Genomic DNA, 20,165 nt, shown 5'->3' on the forward strand with positions numbered 1-20,165 from the left:
ATTTTTTCAAGTCTCGTTTTCTTTTCTCGTTGTTTTCTTTCTTTTTCTGTCCTCATTTTCCTCTGTCTCACTTCGCTTCAATATACAAAAAGAACTGAGCAAAGGGCGGAACCTGCAAAAAGTGTAGACTTAAAAAAAAAACCAGCTTAGTGATACTGGACACGGTAAAGCGTCAAGCTCATTAGCCCTGCACACACTTTTTTTATTTTATATATATAACTCTATTTTTGTTTTATCGTCCCTCGAGCTGCCCTCGTAGATAGCAGCCATTGACTCTCCCAAATGCTTTGCAGAAAAGTATAGACACTCCAAAGTTCGCTGTCTCTCTCTCTCTCTCTCTCTCTCTCTCACACACACACACACACACACACACACACACACACACACACACACACACACACACACACACACACACACACACACAGACACACACACACACACACACACACACACACACACACACACACACACACACAGAGAGAGAGAGAGAGAGAGAAAAGGTCTAAATACTGTCGGAGGCGTTTTTTTTTCTTTTTTTGCATAAGGGCTCCGTCACACTTGTCATACAAAGCCTGCATGCAGAGATGTTTGAAACATAAATACAGGTGTGTACGAAGCAAATGCATGCTTTGAACATGTCCGAAGCCTGTCCACACATGATAATGTCACCAGTTTGCAGCCAACACCGTGTCTGGTGTACGAACAGTGTGACTGCGGGTTTTAGAACGTAACTGGCAGCACTGATCTCACGCGAAAACAAAGAAACAAAATTCTCCTTTACGTCAGTTTCGAGCCTAGTTATCTCTTAAGCGGGCGCACGCCTTGAAGCCGCAGCGAGACAGCTCGTGCGTCATACAAAAAACGCGGTGTTCTCACCAGACGCGGCGACAGACGTACCTGTGGACATGGCCTCCTGCATGTTCCAAGCATGTGTGCCGCATGCATTGGTACGCTTCGAAGATGTCCGCTGACAGCTTCTGTATGGCCAACGTGAAAGGATCAGTCGTTAATGGAAAAAACACGCCTCTGACGGTAGAGAGTTTAAGGGAACCGTTTTCGCATATCCGATTGGGTGCGATGGGCCTTCCGGTACCAACTGCGCATGCGCTATCGCAGAAGACTTGCACATGCGCAGTTCGTACCGGAGGGCCCATTGTACCGTATTCGGTGTGGAACAATGGTTCCCTAGAACTATCTAATGTTTTCGGACTGGATTATTTTTTTTTTTTGTACGTTTGATTGCGTGGCTTTAGGATGGGTATATACGCAAACAGAATGGCGGCTGACGCGGAGACAAAGCGCGACCTACCGTCGAGAACCGTAGTCTATAGCGAAGAGGCCGGGTTAGTCTAGGGTCTCTCTCAGTCTGTCTCGGCCCACCCTCGCTGTTGGATTGTTTAGCGACAGCGTTGATGGAAGAGAACGAAGACGGGCGATGGAGCGGTGTGGGATGTTCGCTTCTTCCCGGCATCAGCGGGGTCCGGTTTGTTCGCGTTCAGTCGACCGCGTCGCGACGATAACGAGCTTCGTAATTTGGGATCACCGCCTCTCTTGGCGACGTGCGAAGTCGTCTTCCGAAGGCCCCACGTGTTGCGCTGACTGACTTCTGCTCGGATTGTCCTTTTATTGATTTTTTTTTCTCCCTTATTTTGAAGAATTTGAGAAGTAAATGAAGTCGCTCAGATTTAATGTTCGTTGGTTGTCGCGGCGGAAGGAGAGGGCTTTCGCGGCTAAAGGCTGATTCAGGTATTTGCGTTTGACTAAGACGTACTGTGCTACGGCCTGCTTTTAAGTCCGACCCGTCGTAAACAATCACAAGGTGACTACCGTAATATCCTGAAAGATAGCCCACCTAAACTCGGTGGCGAATCAGATGAAAACAATAGGTAAGCTTACTTTCGGTGTGCCATAAAAAAAAACAGTTGAAAAAAATGCTAGTTTTTAATTTTGTGACCCTCAAAACTTGTGATCGCAGGAAGGTTCGATGAACCAAAGACGACTGTCTTTTTTAGTCAGCAATGTTCGCTTATCTCACTCCGTGGTTAGGTAACACTGTTTCTGCCGAGGTCACCATTAACCATGACCCTGCAATGACTAAAAAAGGACTATCTTTCGGTGTTTCAGAAAAAGGAAATAGCAAATCATGACGAAAATAAGGGGTGTGATATTTTTTCGGAGGTGGGCCATCTCTCGGGATATTACGGTAAAAATGGATTTTGAAGGACGGTTCACGCACACGCGACGACTTACGACGGGAGACGCTTAAAATATTTTTTGCGCGTCTTGTGACAACTGACGGTCGCTGTACAGACAGTCGTATGGCCAGTCACAAGGGACTTAAAAAAAAAGGGCTTTTAGCTTCTCCGGTCGTAATCAGTCGCAAGTTTGTGAATCATGCTTCAGACGAGTATGAAGAAGTTCTATTCGCGGTATATTAATGGCTATAAAGGGAGAAAAAAGATGTCTTCCTTTCTTTCTTATGTCGCCACTTTTGAAGGCCGATTATGGCGAGTGTGGTACAGTCGCCGGCCATATGAGCTCCCCCGGCCGAACGCCGACCGGAGCAGCGAAAATCCCGCATGCGGCGCGTCGAGCGTTGCCGCGTTCTGGGAGCCGGGCTATTGGGACCAAACCATTCCGTTATCAAAGGGGTGGACGCAGGAAGTTTAATAGCCTTCCGCGTTTTGAAACGTGAATCGGAAGCACGGCCGATTACAATCCTGCTTCTGGGCTAGGTAAACGCAGACGGCTTATCGAAATTCTTCACTGCATAATATCTCTGACGTGTTGTATGCCACTTTTTTATTTGCAAAACCGGTTTGTCATTTTAAATATTTCCTACCCGAAGAGTAATCCAACGCTCAAGCCTTTCTTACAGTCTTTCTTAAACCTAGAGTAGACAATGACAAGCGATTTTGAAATAATTTATTTAATCTATAAAAATATACTATAGATAACAAAAAGAAAAAGATTTGTGTCGAAGCAGAATAAAGGTTCAGGCGCTTTTCATGAACGCGTTTTATCGAGAAGACTCTATTGTTCTGCGCTTAGTAGTGTGTTGCTTCGCCAAGGTAATTCTCTTCACGATGATTTTGCAGATGGCTTCCTGGTCGGCCACTTCTCGCTTGCCAAGGGATCATTGTTGTCATGCCTAATATTATATCAAACATAGGGTCTTTCCGTTTGTAAGCATCGATCGGACACTGCTGCTTTATCTACGCATAAAGCAAGCCCCAGTTTATCAGCAGTTATAACATCATCTCCGAACACTTGGGGCCAACACCCGAAGACGGCAATTCTAATCGGCCATGTTTTTGTGATTCACACTTCTAAAGGCTGGAATCCCAATGAAAGCTATACGTCCACCCCTTTGATAACGGAATGGTTTGGTCGCAATAGCCCGGCTCCCAAAACGCGTCAACGCTCGACGCGCCTCGTGCGGGATTTTCCCTGATCCGGTCGGCGTTCGGCCGGGGGAGCTCATATGGCCGGCGACTGTACGTCTTCTGTAGTAACTGACAGCTTAAGAAACACGGGGCGCGGCATATTGTACATTCGTGGTTCTCTCTTCGTGATTGGTTCTTCGCCGCATTCTTATCGGCTAATGCCGGATTCTGATTGGTTACGGAGGGATAGTGAGATGACTGGGACTCGGCACGCCTGCGCCCTGGTGGTGATTATAACCATTGTTTTTTCTTCGCAAGCATTTTGCTGTAGCATTAAAATACGTGCATGTTAAAACCAAGCTAACTGGTATTGAAAGTGCTAAAAATAACACACCAACCAAGTTCTTTTTTTTTTTTTTTTTTACTAAGATTCGTTTGCTTGCGACAGTCATCGCTCCTTTTAACCCGAGGTCACACTGGTAATACATCATTAAAAAAAGTCCGCGGAGAAACTCCGTGTCTTTTGTATGACGTATGAGCAGCGTGAATGCGACCTATTACTTCCGTGTACTGCCGTCGCCTGTTGGCCGCGAAATATGACCCTTAACGATTGATGGGGCGAAGAGCTGAAGTACGCATTGGTTTATGCTTATAGTTGAAGCTTTGGGAATGCTACGGGCACGAGGTCATGGCGTTGGAAATCGTCGTCTGATTGCGTGACTCACACACATACAAAGGCATACTGGGTGGCGCGACTCACAGCCAAATTCGGAAGCGCGCAGACGAACACACACACACAACACACACACGCACAGATGAACACGATTTGGCGTTCCTTCTTGGCTCACCGACAAAAAAAAAGAGAAGTCACGTGTGTCGTGACGTAACGGGAACCGGAAGTACTTCCGGTGCCCGCCTATTAGGCTCGTACACAGAACAACCGAATGCTGCTCACAAATTGAGCCCAGAACTGGGTCATCAGCCGGACTTGCTCTCGCTGACAAACAATCTGTTGGCAAATATTCGGATACGCATTTCGTGGCCAATTAGTGCGGCGAGGAAAGTCGTCCAACTCTAACGACTTCCGTCGCACAACACGTGCTACAGGCCCCAACGGGATGAGAAGGACACGGAGGAATTTCGGTTGTCCAGCCTCTAGCGCCACCTTCCTTCCTTCGAAAGCTCTACGGTGTATCGAGGGGTCCCGAGCGGGCACACGCAGCCAAAGCACCACGGAAGGCAACGTGCGCGTGCTGAAGGCCTGGTGACTTAAAGCTCATTCCCACATTTGCCCCGACCGCGTTGCGCTGTGTTGCGTCGTACAGCACGCCGCCTCCCCAAAGGCTCGTCGTAACTGTCGCCATGGCAACAGCTCGACGCAAGCAGCCTTAACTTGACACAAGTGCTTGCAGTCGCACTAGAACGCTACTATGTGAACGAGCCTCAAAGGAGCCGTCCTACCGTTCTCATTCTGCTAGGGATACGTATAAGCATCGCCAACCCAGGCACGTGACTGTGTTGAGGAACGGAGGGAGAGGAGGAAACTCTCGTATCCTCCTCCTCTCTCAGTTTCTCGGCGCACTGCTAAATCACCCAAGCATCAAGGAGTATGTTGGGAATTCAAGTCTACGCGCCGCACGTGCTGGCGTCTGCGACAGTAACTGTTCTAAAGCAAAGGCCTATAAACAAATGGCATCTCGCACGCGCGTTCGTCAACGCCTTATTTCGGTTATTTACTTCGAATCTTTTACACGGGGAAGGCGAGCGCGTGCGGCGCCTGTACTTACATTCCCAGCATTCTCCTTGATGCTTGGGTAATTTAGCAGTAGGTCCATAGAAACGCCGAGAACGCGTTGTTTTCGGCCGTTTTGTTTATTTTCTTTTCCTTCATATCGCCCGCGAGCAGCGTCGAGAATAAGGGAGCGTTATGATGCGTAGGCAAAGTGCGCCCTAAAATTATGCCTTTTTGCTCGCCATAGATAGGCGCTCCCTCGAGAGCTACAGGCGTAGAGCTGTACTTTCGCGGTCCACGTTTCCAGTGCTATATCTTTTCAGAAGAGGGCTCTTGGCCGGTTCCATTTTCGGTATTCGTGAGTATGGCGCACGATTTGCTCGCTTTGCGAAGTGACAAACATGCGCCTGTTGGGCTGAGGAGATCTCACGCTTGGCTGAGCTCTCGTAAATGTTGGAGTGGTGTATAGTCACTGACAGAATAAGAACGGCGGGGCGTCCTCTCTGGATGCCCGGAACCTCAGACACTAGCATAATTTCGTTGTATTTTGTCGGGCTTGACCCCCGCGTGCACGCTCGAACCTCATGAGACGCCGCAGTGCTATCGAAGGTAGTAGTAAGATCCCGCTGGAGGAAGGACCTTCCTGCCATTCTACTCCCCTTAGGGAGTATAGCGGGCAAGTTTTCTGGGGCCCGCTACACTATTGTTTTACTATCTTTTCGAGAGTAGGTACCCTTGTTTATGTCCAATATTAAAAAGAAAAAAAAAATTATGTATAAAGATTAAGCGTTGTTTTACTCGTCCCTTGTAGGAGAAATGTAACGGGCTCTAGTTTTCGTTTCATGAATCTATAATATCACAAAGGCAAACTCATTTATATATATATATATATAGATATAGATATATATATATATATATATTGTTTCTTTTAAAGAGTAACATATTTGTTTAAAAAAAAGCTGTGAAAGCTACACTTATGCGGTTTGTGCAGGTTAGGTATATGGTCAGGGGGAAATTGTATACGAGGCTAATCGTAACGATAAATTGGTTAATTAATTAATATTTGTTAATTAATCTTTTAAATACACGTATGGTTCTAATTAGAAACTTGCTGAGCGTCATCGAAAACAACTAAACAACTTTTTTTAGAACGCTATAAAGCAGGAGCAGGGGCATTTTTACGTATTCTAAAAAAGCGATCGGTTTGGACGTGTTTTCGGGTTTTGGTTTCTTATCGGAGCGCATCTTTGCGCCCGCGGTCCTGCTCCCCCGTGGTCGTGGCGCGAAGCACTCCCCTCGCCTCCTCGCACGATGGGGAGAAGAATGGCGGAAGTGTGATGCGCGTTTCGGCCACTGGAGAGGAGGACCGCGGGCGCAGAGATGCTACGATAAGAAACCGAAACTAAGAAACGGGTCCAAATGGTGCGCTTTTTTAGAACGCCGTTAAATGCTGCCTCTACTTCATATCCTTCTAAAAAGATTTGATATAGTGGTTTTTGATGACGCTCAGCAAGCTTCTAATTGGAACCATATGTCTATTTTCACCAATTAAGACGTTAATTAAGAATAGTTTTATTAATTAGCCGTCTGATCGTTACGTTTCGCCCACCTTCACAATGTCCCCCGGGCCGTGTAACTAACCTTCACAAACTGCAAAAGTGTAGCTTTCACGGCTTTTTTTAAAACAAATCTGTTACACCTAAAAAGAAACACCCTGTATAAGTGTGTATGTGTGTGTGTGTAATGTTTTAGAGTGTAGGGGGCTCTTAAGCGCCCGTTTCCGGCTTGAGCGGCGTCGCCGTCGCCGTCGGCGTCACGCTTTTTCGTGACGCGTCGGCGTCGCCGTAACACATCGGCGTAACGCTTTTTCGTGACGCGTCGCCGTCGCCGTAGCCGTAATGCATCGGTGTAACGCTTTTCCGAGACGCGTTGGCGTCACCGTAACGCATCGGCGGAACGCTTTTTCGTGACGCGTCACCGTCGCCGTAACGCATCGGCGTCACGCTTTTTCGTGACGCGTCGCCGCCGCCCTCCCCTCCTCATCCTCCCCTCCTCTCCTCCCCTCCTTCTCCTCAAGAGCTGCGCTCTAATTCGGCACTACAGGGAGTTGTAAACGTCTTTTCCTTTTTCTTTCTTTCTAAAACGGACACTAATTTTTAAAAAAAAAAGAAGAAAAGCCCTGAACGCTATATATGCTGTTTGTGCAGTTGAGTTACACGGCCAAGTGGACATGGTATAGGGGCTAATTTAACGATCGGCCGGCTAATTAGGTAAAATGGGTTCATTAACGTTTTAATGACTAGAAATAGAAATATTGTTCCAATTAGAAACTTGCTGAGCGTCATCGAAAACCACTAAATCAGTCATTTTTAGAAAGGCTTTGAGCGCGTGAAAAGCGGAATAGTGCGCTAAAGTCACCACCTGTGGAGCAGGTACAAGGCTAGCGGTTGCAGTAAGGCGCCCGTGCCATTTTTTCGTCTCTTATTAGAGCCCCAGCCTTGCCCCTGTTCCACGCGTGGTAATTTTAGGGCAGTAGTACACTTCTCACGTGCTCAAAGTCTTTGTAAAAATAACTGATTTATTGGTTTTGGAGGACGCTTAGCAAGTTTCTAATTGCAATATTGTCTACTTTTACTAATCTAAAAGTTAATTAAAAAATCACCCAGCCTTTTCACTCTGCTTAAGAAGGAAGACCAAGAAATCTATGGTGGGAATGAAGTAACGGCCAGCCGGAAGTCGGCAAGCCAAAGTGGAAAGGCTGGAAAGGTTGCCGCCATCTATGAGTGACGGCGGAAACCAGACAACCGGCAATCCGGCTGTCTGGTTTCCGCCGTCGCTCAAAGATGGTGGTAGCTGTCCAGAGTTTTGTGTCATCATTTTGCTGGCGGACACCATATACTGGGGAAACTTGCCCCTAACAGCTCCGCTGTAACAAATTTTACTTAATTAGTCGGCGGATCGTTATGATTAGCTTCCTATACTATGTCATCCGGGCTGTATAACTCAACTGTACAAACCGCATAAGTGCAACGTTCACGTGTTCTTTTCTTTTTCAATTAGTATCACTCTTAGAAAAGAAAACACCATCCACACACACACACGTATATATTTATCAAATAGAAACCTTTTCAACTTATGGAGGATGCTGCCTCCGGGAAAATGTTAAAAAAAAAGTAAAAAAAAAAAAAGAGAGAATGAGCACTCTGGAGCGACGTTTATGTAGATGGTATGCTGTGAAAAATGCAAATTTGATTACATCCTACACTCGCGTCTCCTGGAATCGGCTTCGAAACACCTCGCAACTCAGCCGCGTGGTGGTTTTAATACGGCTTGCAAACTTCTCCCATACAACTTCTCGAAACCAATTTATCTGGGTTCTTGCCATATCATCTTTTTAGAAGTTTGCCGTGTTTGTTTACTCGTTCTGTTTGCTGGTTTATCTTTTGATCAGGTGTGAAAAACGCCTGAGCCGGAATTCAATTTAACTCGCTAAAATAGTTGCTGCTCTTTTTTTAGGCCGAGTATCTCTTATCGTCTCTGATGTTTGTATTAATTTATTTTTCCCCCTCTTTTTTTAAAAATTCATTTCAGGACCTTCGGAACCGCGAAGATGGAGCTTTCACCCGGATTGCTTTGAAGAAGCAAGATTTGTTTTTCATATTTATTTTTAATATCGCGCAACTTCAATGGCGCCATAAAGAGAGCGGTTCTACACATTGCGGGGGACCACGCAACAAAGTGGTGAGTTTGTTTTTAAGTTCTTATAACTCTCCTTGTGTGTGTGTGTGTGGCGCAAGGCATCTAGGTGATGTTCGAAGAATTTAAGGAATTTTTCGGAAATTTTGTTGTTGTTGTTTTTTTAATATTATTATGATCCCGTAAATTGCGAGGTATGATACAATGATTCACTATAAAAAAGAAATATATGGGCAAAAGTATTACGTCGATTTTAATTTTATAGCAAAATAACGTAGTTGTAGTTCACTTCATTTGTGTTATTTTTTTATTAATCGTGTGGTTACAAAGGAATCCTTTCTGTTTGACTAAAAGAAAAAGTGAAAATATTTTAAAGAAAGTTTGTTTAGTCCAGGTATATTTTACTCGCCGCGGGAATTTCATTGCCATTTTTTATATATATATAATGTTTAGCTCTGAATGTTCGTGTATTACTTTGCATTGTTTTCATCTAATATCCATCATGAGAAAACCAGATAATTCCAAACTTAATAGATAAACCGCTGTGGCACATTGTGATCGCAATTGCAATTTTAATAAAGCGTTATTATCAACGCCGAGCGATGAGTTGAAGTGTCTTCTTTGTTATCGATTCCAAATGAGGCGTGGTTTTAATATCTTTAACCGTGCATAACTTCAAGAATAAGGAATACAATTATTTAATATTGTCTTGAACATTTTCATCTCTACAAGAAAAACAAGAGCGAAGGGGTTGAGACTGCCGTTACACTGGTAAAAACATATACTAAAACAAAAAAGAAAAATATCAGAAACGTTCTTAGAAAATAGCAGGAATCACAGATACTGAATGTTAAAGCGCAAATTCCGGGAAGCAGGTTTAACATAGCTGATTTTACTTTTCGGGAGCCTGGACAAAACGAACTCAACAAGGAGCTGCCATATTCTTCTATTGTTCTTTTCTTTTTTAGTAAAATTGGGGGAAAGGGGGAGAAGGCAGCGGGGGGAGGGGGGGGGGGGTGTAGGGACTTTTTTCAATCATACAGGAGGATTTAGAAGAACTCCGCTTTTCATGACTTTTGGTGTAATCTATATATACCAAGTAATTTTAGCGAAGACTGAAAATAATTCCTAAAATTTGTGTTTTCAAGTAAAAAATATCATTTTCTCGGGACCGCCATTAGTCGTGGTGGCGGACATCAGAAAATACGCGATACTTACTAATTATTTCGTTAATTAATTAAAAATTACTAATTCACCTTTTTAATTAATGAAAACAGACATATACTTTCAATTAGAAACTTGCTGAGCGTCATCGAAAACAACTAAATCAGTAATTTTCAGAAAGACTTTCAGCGCCTGAGAAGCGTAGTAGTGCGCTAAAGTTACCACTCGTGGAGCACGTTCAAGGCTGGGGCTCTGGTATGAGACAGAAACATCGCGCGGGCGCCATATTTCAACCGCTAGCGTTGTGCCTTCTCCACGAGTGGTAACTTCAGCGCACTACTACGCTTCTCACGCGCTCAAAGTCTTTCTTAAAATTACAGATTTTGTGGTTTTTCGATGATACTCAGTAAGTTTTTGATTGAAACCATATATCTTTCTTTTTTTTTTTTTTTTTTTTTTTACAATTTATAAAGTCCAGACGCCGACGGAAGCCGCAAACAAAATTCCCTAAAAGTTACTTCGTTTTTTTTTTTTCGTTATGTTTTTTGCACGGACTTTGACTTTTTTTTTTTTTTAAATCCGCTACGATATTGCGCAATGATGTAATAACTTTTTTTATCTTTATACTGCTGATTTTTTTTTTTTAGTATATATCCTTTCGAGGTGTCGTCGCGTCGAAGCGCCGCAGGTTTCGGCGTCGTGCCAAAGAACCGGTAGCGGAAACCACATGTAATAACTGAATTTTGCTTCCATTTTTTTTTTCTTTTTTTTAAATGTAACGTAAATTTATACTCTCACGACGCCCGCACCTCACGAAGGCGCTGACGAAATGAAAGCAGTGACTCTCGGTTATCTTGGAATTTCGTGTCGTCTCGGAGGAAGTTTACGACCGGTTGACCTCTCAATGTGCCCCGTTATAATCCGCGTGATGTGTAGCACGTCGCGCGTATTAGGCGCACCGAAGATTTGTATCTCACCATCGTGTCGGCGTAAAAAGAAAAACCCCATCGACGTGCGTTGAGAAACCGACTTTAACCCTAAAACCGGAGCCACACTGCCCGAACATCGCACAAAAGACTGTGTTCGCTGCAAACGTGTTAACATAATTCACTGCGGACACGGCTCCAGCAAGTTCGAAGCTTCGTACATATGCATGCTTCAAACATGTCTGCAGGTAGTTTTTTGTTGTTGTTAATTTTTTATGACGGATATAATAGAAAGAAGAGGAAGAAACACGCCGCAGTCAATGTTTGCTGACCGTCTTTCGTATTTATTATGAGTATAGTGTGACGGCAGCCTCATAACAACAACAAGAAATTGCGATTTTTTTTTAAATTTTATATTAAGTCCAACGAAAGCGTCAATTGTAACAGACGTCCTTTAATGACCCCGATTATCAAGGACGCCTGTTTGTCCTTGCCGAAATTTCCTGTGCAGTTTCCTCCGAACACAAATATGCGCGGCGAATGCACGCTCTTGTTGGCGCATCACGGAATGACGTGAGGAGTCAGCTGGCAACCTTGTTTAGGAAGGGGAGGGGGAGTGTATTTAAAAGTTTCTGCTACATCACAATAACTGCCTAACTTTGTGCGATAATTATGTGGAGAAATTGCTAGACCATGGATCTAAACTGAATTGGTGTTGAGGTCGCGTGACGTCAATTTCCCCGCTGAATTTAGCGAAAATTTTCCGCTAAAGTGGAGGGGAGGGTACGGAGGGGGGAGGAGTGGCATAACTTCCCCTCCGTAGCCTCCCACATGATGTTACATGAATCAAGAGATACTAAAGGGAAACGAACTTTCTTTATGAGCCAACGTCACCCTAAGCTGAATTTTTATCATACCAAAATTTGAGATTGTGGGTGCCTATAGCAATTATGCCAGTGAAAACTCTTGTCTGCACGAAAAAAAAAAACAGTATCACCTTTCTAAGTGGTCAGTTTTTTTCACTGAAATAATGGCTACAGGCGCCCACAATTTCAAATTACGGTTTAACGAATATTGGGTTTAGGTACACGTATAGCTTCTTGAGACATTTCGTTTTTTCTTTTCTATCTCTCAATCCAGGCAACGTCACGTGCTCAAGCTTTTGAATTTTATCAACAACACTAACGTCACATTCTCACGGAGTTTCAGCTGTCTGCAATGCGTAGTTTATTTTTGCGGGCCAAGAAACCGGGTTTCATTTTCTCCATCTAACTTGGTCAAATTTCTTGTCACTATAGACACTGGCAGGATGAGAAGAAGAACGTGTCTCTTCCGGATGTCCGTTCTTTAGTTTGCATTCCTTGCCTTTCGTCGTGCTTTGACTGCGCGTGCGCGCTAGAAGCTCGCGAGCTGCCGACGCGTTATCGAAGGCGGAACAACTTAAAACCTCCAGCGTTAATTATCTTGTCAATGACTATGCCCGCAGTTTAAAAAAAAAAAAAGAAAGATGGCAAGTGAAAAATGACCGCCATGCGATGAGGAGAAAAACACAAAGCATCGCCATCATGAATACATGAACTGGATACATTAACGTTAAAATACGTGGACCGTCAGAGTTAGTTTGGAGTTTAATGCGGCTGTGTACAAAGATGAGGAGAGAGGCTGAAAACAAAAGAAAAGATAGAAAGAGGGAGAGACAGGTCATAAATAATGTAGAAAGTTTGGAAAAAAAAAGCAGGTTGCCCCCCTAAACTTTGAAATCTAAAAAACAAGTTTACCTTAGTCTGAGAGCTAAAGTATAGGAGGTGCGAAGGTATGAGAAAAATTGGTTGAGAAAAACGAGCGACATTATGGATGTGCCGCAGTAATAGCGGCACGAACGCAAGGTGCGAACATATAGCACTGCTAAAGTCTTGCTGAAGGACGCATCGGAAAACAACCCAAGGGAAAAAGATAATCTTCAGCACAGTCTTTTTTGTTGCTGTTTTTTATGCAACAAGAAAAAAGACGCACGAAGTGTTTAAAGTGCACTCTTAATGTGTGTTCTTTTTTTTTTTTTGCTTTTTGTTTTATCAGAAATGTAAACGGCATTAGCTGTATAAAATTGTAAAGGATCTAGAATAATTGTCTGTTAAAAAAAAAAAAAAAACAGTATCCGCTCGCACCCCCCCCCCCCCCCCCCCTTAGTGTCGGTCAATCACTCTTAAACCTGCAAACAAACATGAGCACTATGAGTGTATAGGACGTACAACTGTTTTATAAAAGTACAATGGCTTTCAAACAGTCGCAAATATTACTACGAGCCCTTTCGAGCGTCTCTCAACGACTGTCCGTCTGTACGAATAAAAAGTTAGGGCTCAAACAAGACAAAACCCCGAGACAGGGAGTGAAAAAGGACACCACAACACGAAATCTCAAGTCTCTCTTTTTTGAGACTTTGTGTTGTGTTGCAAATCCCCCCCCCCCCCCCCCCCCCCTCCCCAGTCTCGGGGTTTTGTCTTAAATGTCCGTCTGTTTTGTACGAGTATTTCCTTTCAGTATTGAAGCGCTGTCAGTTATGAAGATATAGAGCACACTTTAAAGTCGTCAAACGACACAAGACCACCAAACCTTTCTTAGATGACAGCAGAAAAAAAACAAAAAAAAAAACGAAAGGGAAAAACAACCACTCCGTTAAGTTGATCTTTCGAGTTTGAAGGCTGTTTTCGATCGATTCGAAGAAAAACCGTTGAGCTTTGAAGCCGTTCCTGTAGTCAGACGCACAACCGTTTGGGGGGGGGCTGGTCAGTTTACACAATTTCGCCGAAGCCAGCAGAGATTGGAGGGTTGCGCAGGATCCAGCTCTCAAGATGATTACAGTGGACAGTGGAGAGCTCTTAGGTTGATTGTGGTCTCCGTGCGTCTGCGTATTGGTGATTGGTGGAGGGCGTTACGTTTCTGAAACCAAAGCTTTTAGTTCCGCCCCACTCCCCCACCCTCCTCTCCCTTTTTATTACAGCGCTCTTAGCCTTAGCCGTAATGATGTCATTTGTCGGCGGTCGCTTGTGCAAACGCATCGTAAATGTCTTGTCCGGCGTCGTTGTCTCGATGTGCTATTCTTCCGATCGGTTTAGTGGGGAATCGACGTGGCCAAAGCGACTTTAAGGAGCATAAAAAAAAACAGAAGATTTATATTACTTCTTTGTTTTAACTTTTGGGTAGCTATTAGGAAACGACGGAGATTAAGAGACACAAATCGGGGGTTGTAGGTCAATACTGTCGATTAGGAAAGAAATATACGAATAGCTTGCGGAATAATTGGGGTGTATGATCAACGGGTGCAACCACCAGATTAACGTGTGTGTTATTGTTTTTTTTCTACGCTGAGTCACAATGCTTTTAGTTTTTCTATATATATAAATAAATGTATCAAACGTAACAACGGTCCTAAACAACTAAAAATGTATTTACAGACAATGCCAACGTCTCATCAAAAAAAAAATAAGAAAAAAAACTGATGTTCGTTGACGAGAATATTCCCTGGAACAGGGGTACAAGGAGGACAATGGACAAACACAAAACTCCAAACACAGCTAGGTGACTGGTGCGTGACAGAAAAAAATCCGCCTAGTCCTGGTATCGAACCAGGGACCCTCCATGGTTCGATAGCAGGACCAGACGGATTTTTTCAGTCGCGCACCAGTTACCGAGGAGTGTTTGGAGTTTTGTGTTTTTCCTTTGTCCCCCTTGTTCCCCTGAACATTTTCGCCATTCTTGTCCAGCTCGCTTGCGCCTTTGCATTTAATTGTGTTATCATCATAACTGATGTTCGTGTTTAGGCAGCGTAAGGGTAATCTGCCTTTCGAGGAACAGCGACAGCGGTTCCCGCTTTATACACCATAATGTTTAATTGTGTTTGTGCGTATGTTTATACATCCTGAAGTTAGTCCGCCTCAATAGGCGACTTGTCTCTCAGCCGTAGATGAGCGATTTAGCCAGTGCAGTACAACCGGTAGCCTGGGGTCTTAAATGTACACCACACAGTAGTGATACAACGACGGCATGCCGGTACGGTGCTCATCCAGATCAAATCGGGCAGGGGTGGGGATTGAACCCAGGATCCTCAGGGTTCTACCCAGCGCGAGCCATTCCAATGCTTAAGTCCACAGCCTAACGAGCGATCACCTCAGCATAGGACCGCGGCGCTTTCTTTCAAAAGCATTGAACCACGGCGCATTCATTCACTATGCGCGATTGATTTAGTCGGTGAAAGATAACGCATGAATTCCATGACGATGCACTTTTGATGCTGCTTGATTGGCTTCGTTAGATCGTGTAACGTCGGCTGCGTTTGGACCTGAGTTGAAACGGAGGATATAGAACTCTCTCTCTCTCTCTCGCTTCTTCGTCTGCGCCGCGAAATTTCATCAGAGAAGCCGTTTTCTCGAACCCCGTACAACGGAGTATCGATAGAGATGGATGTATTACGAGTACGTGACGAGAAAAAAAAAAAAAAGTGAAAGCCGTTTACAAACTCCCTGTAACGCCGAATTGGAGCGCAGCTCTTGAGGAGGAGGAGGGAAGGGAACTGTGGGGAGGGTAGACCCGTCCTCCTCCTCCTCCTTTTCCTCCTCCTCCCCTCATTCTTTAATATGCTCCGGGGGGTCACGTGACCTCGGGGGGGAGGGGGTCACGTGACCTCGGGGGGGGGGGGGTGGGGGTGGAGGGGGGGTCACGTGACCTCGGGGAGGGGGCCACGTGACCCCTTGGGGGTCACGTGGGGGTCACCTTGGGGGTCACGTGACCTTGAGGTGACCTTGGGAGGGGTTACGTGACCTTGGGAGGGGTCACGTGACCTCGGGGGTCACGTGACCTGGGGTAACCTGGGGGTCACGTGACCTTGGGGTGTCCTTGGGGTGTCACGTGACCTTGGGGTGACCTTGGTTACGCCGACGGCGACGGCGACGGCGACGCCAACGGCGACGGCGACGCCGCTCAAGCCGGAAACGGGCGCCTAAGAGCTACGCTCTAAAACACTCAATGACAGAGTGCTCGCTCGCGGCTACTTGATAATCGCACTTTGCACACGTCGCACGCACTACTAAAAAGAAGAATAAAAAATGATCGCATCTCCACGTGGTGAATGATGTTGATTGGGGCGAAGCTCTGGTGGTGCTGATGATACTGATCTTGTTCATAGGTAGTGCTGATGGTGCTGATTTTGATATTGCTGATGGTGCTGGTGGTGCGAAGTTTAACGCGATTATATACGCATTTGACCGCAGCGCCCTCTCCTGTATAGACATCGAGTGGCTGCATGCAACGTTTCATTCATGACAGAAACCCCAGCTCTTGAGTTACTACCACATCTCAGAGCCCCCTACTCGTCCCGCAGTCGTGGCCGAGTGGTTAAGGCAATGGACTAGAAATCCATTGGGGTCTCCCCGCACAGGTTTGAGTCCTGTCGACTGCGCAAACATTTTTTTAATTTTTTTTAAGACAGATGGGATGGCAATCAGTGTGAGCACGGACGCCGGACGGACAAGGCTAGACCCTAAGGAGCCCTTTCGCCCCTAAAAAACAACCACATTAGCCACGTTGCAAGCGAGCGACTCGAATAACCAACATACAGTGAGCATTCACTGGCGGCCATATCCGTGCGCGCTGCTGCTGAGCGCGTGCTGAGGGCAAACTTCCGCAGTCCTTTTGGAACGTGCATTTAGCACCATCATGGTTGCCGGTCTTAGCAGGCTATTAATGTGAGCTCGTTCTGAGCATGCGCTCTAAACATCGCCCTCAAATATGGCGTCCAGTGAATACCTCCTATTCGCGTTGTATTCGTTACTTGTGATTCATTTAGGACGAGCCATAATTTACACTTAATGATAACGTTTCTGTTGTACCCAGATTAACTGAATACAATGACGCAACGCTATACAAATGTTAAAAAAAAAAGAATTAGAGCATTAAACGCGAAAATAAAAACGAAAAGTAGGGAAGCGGGTATTTGCTATGCGGAGAGCGACTCGTCTGCTATTTGAGCACGATTTGCGATAACGTCAGAGCGACGCTGAGCTCTGATGGGCTTCGATTGAAAGGATAGTGGGTAGACCTCAATGCTGAATGCCTGCACTCTGCACAATCAGCCAATGAGAGCTCGACATTCTTACATCATCGCAACTCCGGTGCAAGAAGCGGACGGACTTGCGCTCCGCATACACACCAACACGACACTCGGACGGCACGCCCCTGCGGTAGCGCTGCTGTCAGTACTGCGCATGCGCGGACGCTTTCTGTCGCGCGAACCTAGTTTCTGCGCGAGCGCAGTGCCAGGAAATGAGGATGAAAGCTGTGAATAACTGTAGCACCAACTAGGTAACTTCTACCGACAAAACTATAGCCGAACAGCGTAAAAAAAAGCGTATCATCGTCGACGGAGGGTGGGGCGGGACAGGGGGTAATCCCATTCTCCCCCATCTCGCCCTAAAGCAAAACTGCTGGGCCGATTTCAATAAAGTTTATTCTCTCTCTCTCTCTCTCACCACCTCCGTCATTTTAGTACGCACCTTGCTCACCATGCTGTCGTCGGCATATCCAAATAGATGTCGGAAACGCGCCGTGCCATGGCACTCCTTTTCTTTTTTTGTTTTAGTCTCTTCGGATGAATACCAATTTAAAGTGCATCCCCTACGTTCATACTATATGACACGGGGTTTAGTTTACCGCTCCGCACGACATTGCAGGAAATTCTTAATTGATGCAATATTGTGGCTGTCCCCTTCCAGCTGCTAGGATCCTTAGGCGTCAGCAAAACGTATCCGCCCCGACTTTTTTTTTTTTTTTTTGCAACAGTTTTAGTGGCGCCATCTGTTGGGTGTTGGTTCACGTTTATTTCCTAATTATTTTTACCAGTAACCCGTTACTTTTATCTAGTTACTTTTTCCTGTAACGATGCAACGACTCGGTTTCTTTTCGAAAGAAGGAACGAGTGATTTTGATCATTTTTGATCGAGCAACGAGTGACGGTATTTACTCACTTCTCGAAAAAGCATGTACAACACGAGTTACCTTATTTAATTGTCACCCTCAGACCGCACATAAAGCTTTTCCGGCAAAAGAAAAAAAAAAAAAAGCCCTCAAGAAGTAACGAAAAAGACTTTCATGAATGTGCTAAAAAGCAACATTATTAAAGAGATTGTGCGGTAAAATTTTGTCTTTCAGAAAGCAATTGAATTATATTGTCATTGCTTTTAGGAATATCATCCGCACAATATCCGAATTTTTACTTCTCCGCCGCACAAGTAATTCAATTTTAAACAGATCCCAACTCCTCAGATTTCACACTCAAAGCACGCTGCGTTTTCGTTGGCAACAGCAGAAGCTCTGACGTAACATCACGCAAGGAGAGCCACCTCAGCTTTTGACTGCTGTCTCAGTAAAATACCTTCGTTCTAAGAAGGACGAAATTTGCGGTATTGAGGGAAGCTCAATTCTTCGACGATGATCTTTGTACGCACCATCAACCACGTTGATCAAAACCGGGAACAAGTCCAAGCCCGCGACTCTCACGTTATTATGCCCAGCGGCGTAGACTTTTCATTTTCCCGGGGGGGGGAGGGGGGGGGGGCAGGGGCAGGCAGGCTGGCTGAGAAGTTCTCCGGGGGGGGGGGGGGGGGGGGGGGGAGCGGCGCGTTACCTTTTCGCCAGAACTGGAGATTGAAACTAACGAAAGCACGCTGGGATTTCATTTCCCATGTATTTTGTCAATAAAGGCAACGTGGGCGTTATTTTGTTTACATGCCTCTACTAGAAGCTCGTTACATGGCACGTAAACAGCGTCTTGGTAAGTATCATGGCCGTACTCGCGACATTCGGCGTGAAGTTTCGTATTGATGTTCAAATTTGATTTAATGAATATAGACGCTTTACACACACGCCAGATTACAGACGCCATTACCGACCTTCTCTTGTCTTACCTAAGGTCACTGAATCCTGGAAAAGTAGCGCCATTGCTTTCCCTACCTGCTAGCCAGACACAAACGGGTACTAACATACAGACGACCCAAACCTAGCAAGGCGATTGGCTAATCGGTCGTCTTACCGAGATATCAAACCACTGAAACGGGCTTTGGCGAGCCTCCACAAAGGCAAATGCTGGGGGAAAAGACACCGTCGTATCTAAAATGCCAGTAACCTGTCCTCCTGTGGAAATGATGGAGCAGAGTGAAAAATATAAACGAAAACAAAAACTGAAGGGCGGTTATGGCGGCGCCCATGCACAGCTGCTGTAAAGCGTCTATAAAGGCGTCTTTTAATTAAATAAATATCAGATATACTGTATTGGTCCCCGTCTACGTGATCAGTGCGAAAACTGAATGACTTCCGGACATCGCCGGACAATCCTTTTAGCGACAAAAGAAAATTGAAAGGCGGTCTAGTGCTGCATAAACATTACTCATTCAAAGTAGCGAGAAAGTAAAAATTTTGGGCTGAAGTAACGCATTCCTTTTTAATCGCAATAGCAAGGGACGTACTTAGTTACATTTTGAAGGAGTAACAAATAACGATGTTTAGTTTCGTTGTTGCTGTTCTTTCGTTATTATTTTTGTTTTGTTTTTCAGTAACGCGAACATGTTTATTAGTGTGTTATAAACGTCGGAAATGAACCATATGCGCGTATTTCTTTTTTTATTATTATTTAAACTTTCTCCACGCTTGATCCTGTCGTGCAAGCCCCTCCCTAACCCCCCCCCCTTCCCCTTTTTTTTCTTTTTTTTTCCTCCGCGTAATGCCAGATAGTTATCCCAGGATAAAAAATAAAAATAAAACACCACCGGCACAGCGTGATATTCATCTCATCTACACGCAAGACACGGCAGCCTATGAGGTGCGGAAATATTGAGTTATTTTTTTCTCCTCTACTGGGAATTACGAGGAAATGTGCATACCCAAGTTTTAATTTTGTCTCTACGTAACACGGGCTACAGCAAATGGTATAAGCGCTAGCTGTGAATCTTACACATTAAAAACTACACTCGAGGCTCTACACCTTTCCAGCGTTCTTATCTTGAGCAATACGCAATTTTAATCGTATAATGGAGTTCTTTTGCTGTGAATATCTTTAGTTTCTGATGGGTATAAAAAGGATGTTTAAAGGGGTGTTCGGGTGAAGTGAAGCGCGCGCCTTTTCTGAAAGGAGTTCGCCGCACAGACACCCGCTTCAAACAGCTTTAGTGGATTTTGTTTTGGCGACAGCGCAGAATAATTAGTTCCTCTAACTTT

The 20,165-nt window shown here is 45.0% G+C and overlaps 1 protein-coding gene across 1 annotated transcript in view; it reads left to right on the forward strand.

Annotated features, from left to right (window-relative positions):
• Positions 1-20,165, forward strand: part of LOC8025504 (dopamine receptor 1) — a 157,617-nt gene that overhangs the window by 46,419 nt on the left and 91,033 nt on the right. The window contains exon 2 of the mRNA XM_042286201.1: positions 8,710-8,859. The gene's annotated coding sequence lies outside the window, so the exon portion shown is untranslated. The remainder of the gene's footprint in view (positions 1-8,709; positions 8,860-20,165) is intronic.

This window comes from Ixodes scapularis, unplaced genomic scaffold (assembly GCF_016920785.2).
Source record: "Ixodes scapularis isolate PalLabHiFi unplaced genomic scaffold, ASM1692078v2 PGA_scaffold7__128_contigs__length_106722199, whole genome shotgun sequence".
Classification (NCBI taxonomy): Eukaryota; Metazoa; Arthropoda; class Arachnida; order Ixodida; family Ixodidae; genus Ixodes; species Ixodes scapularis.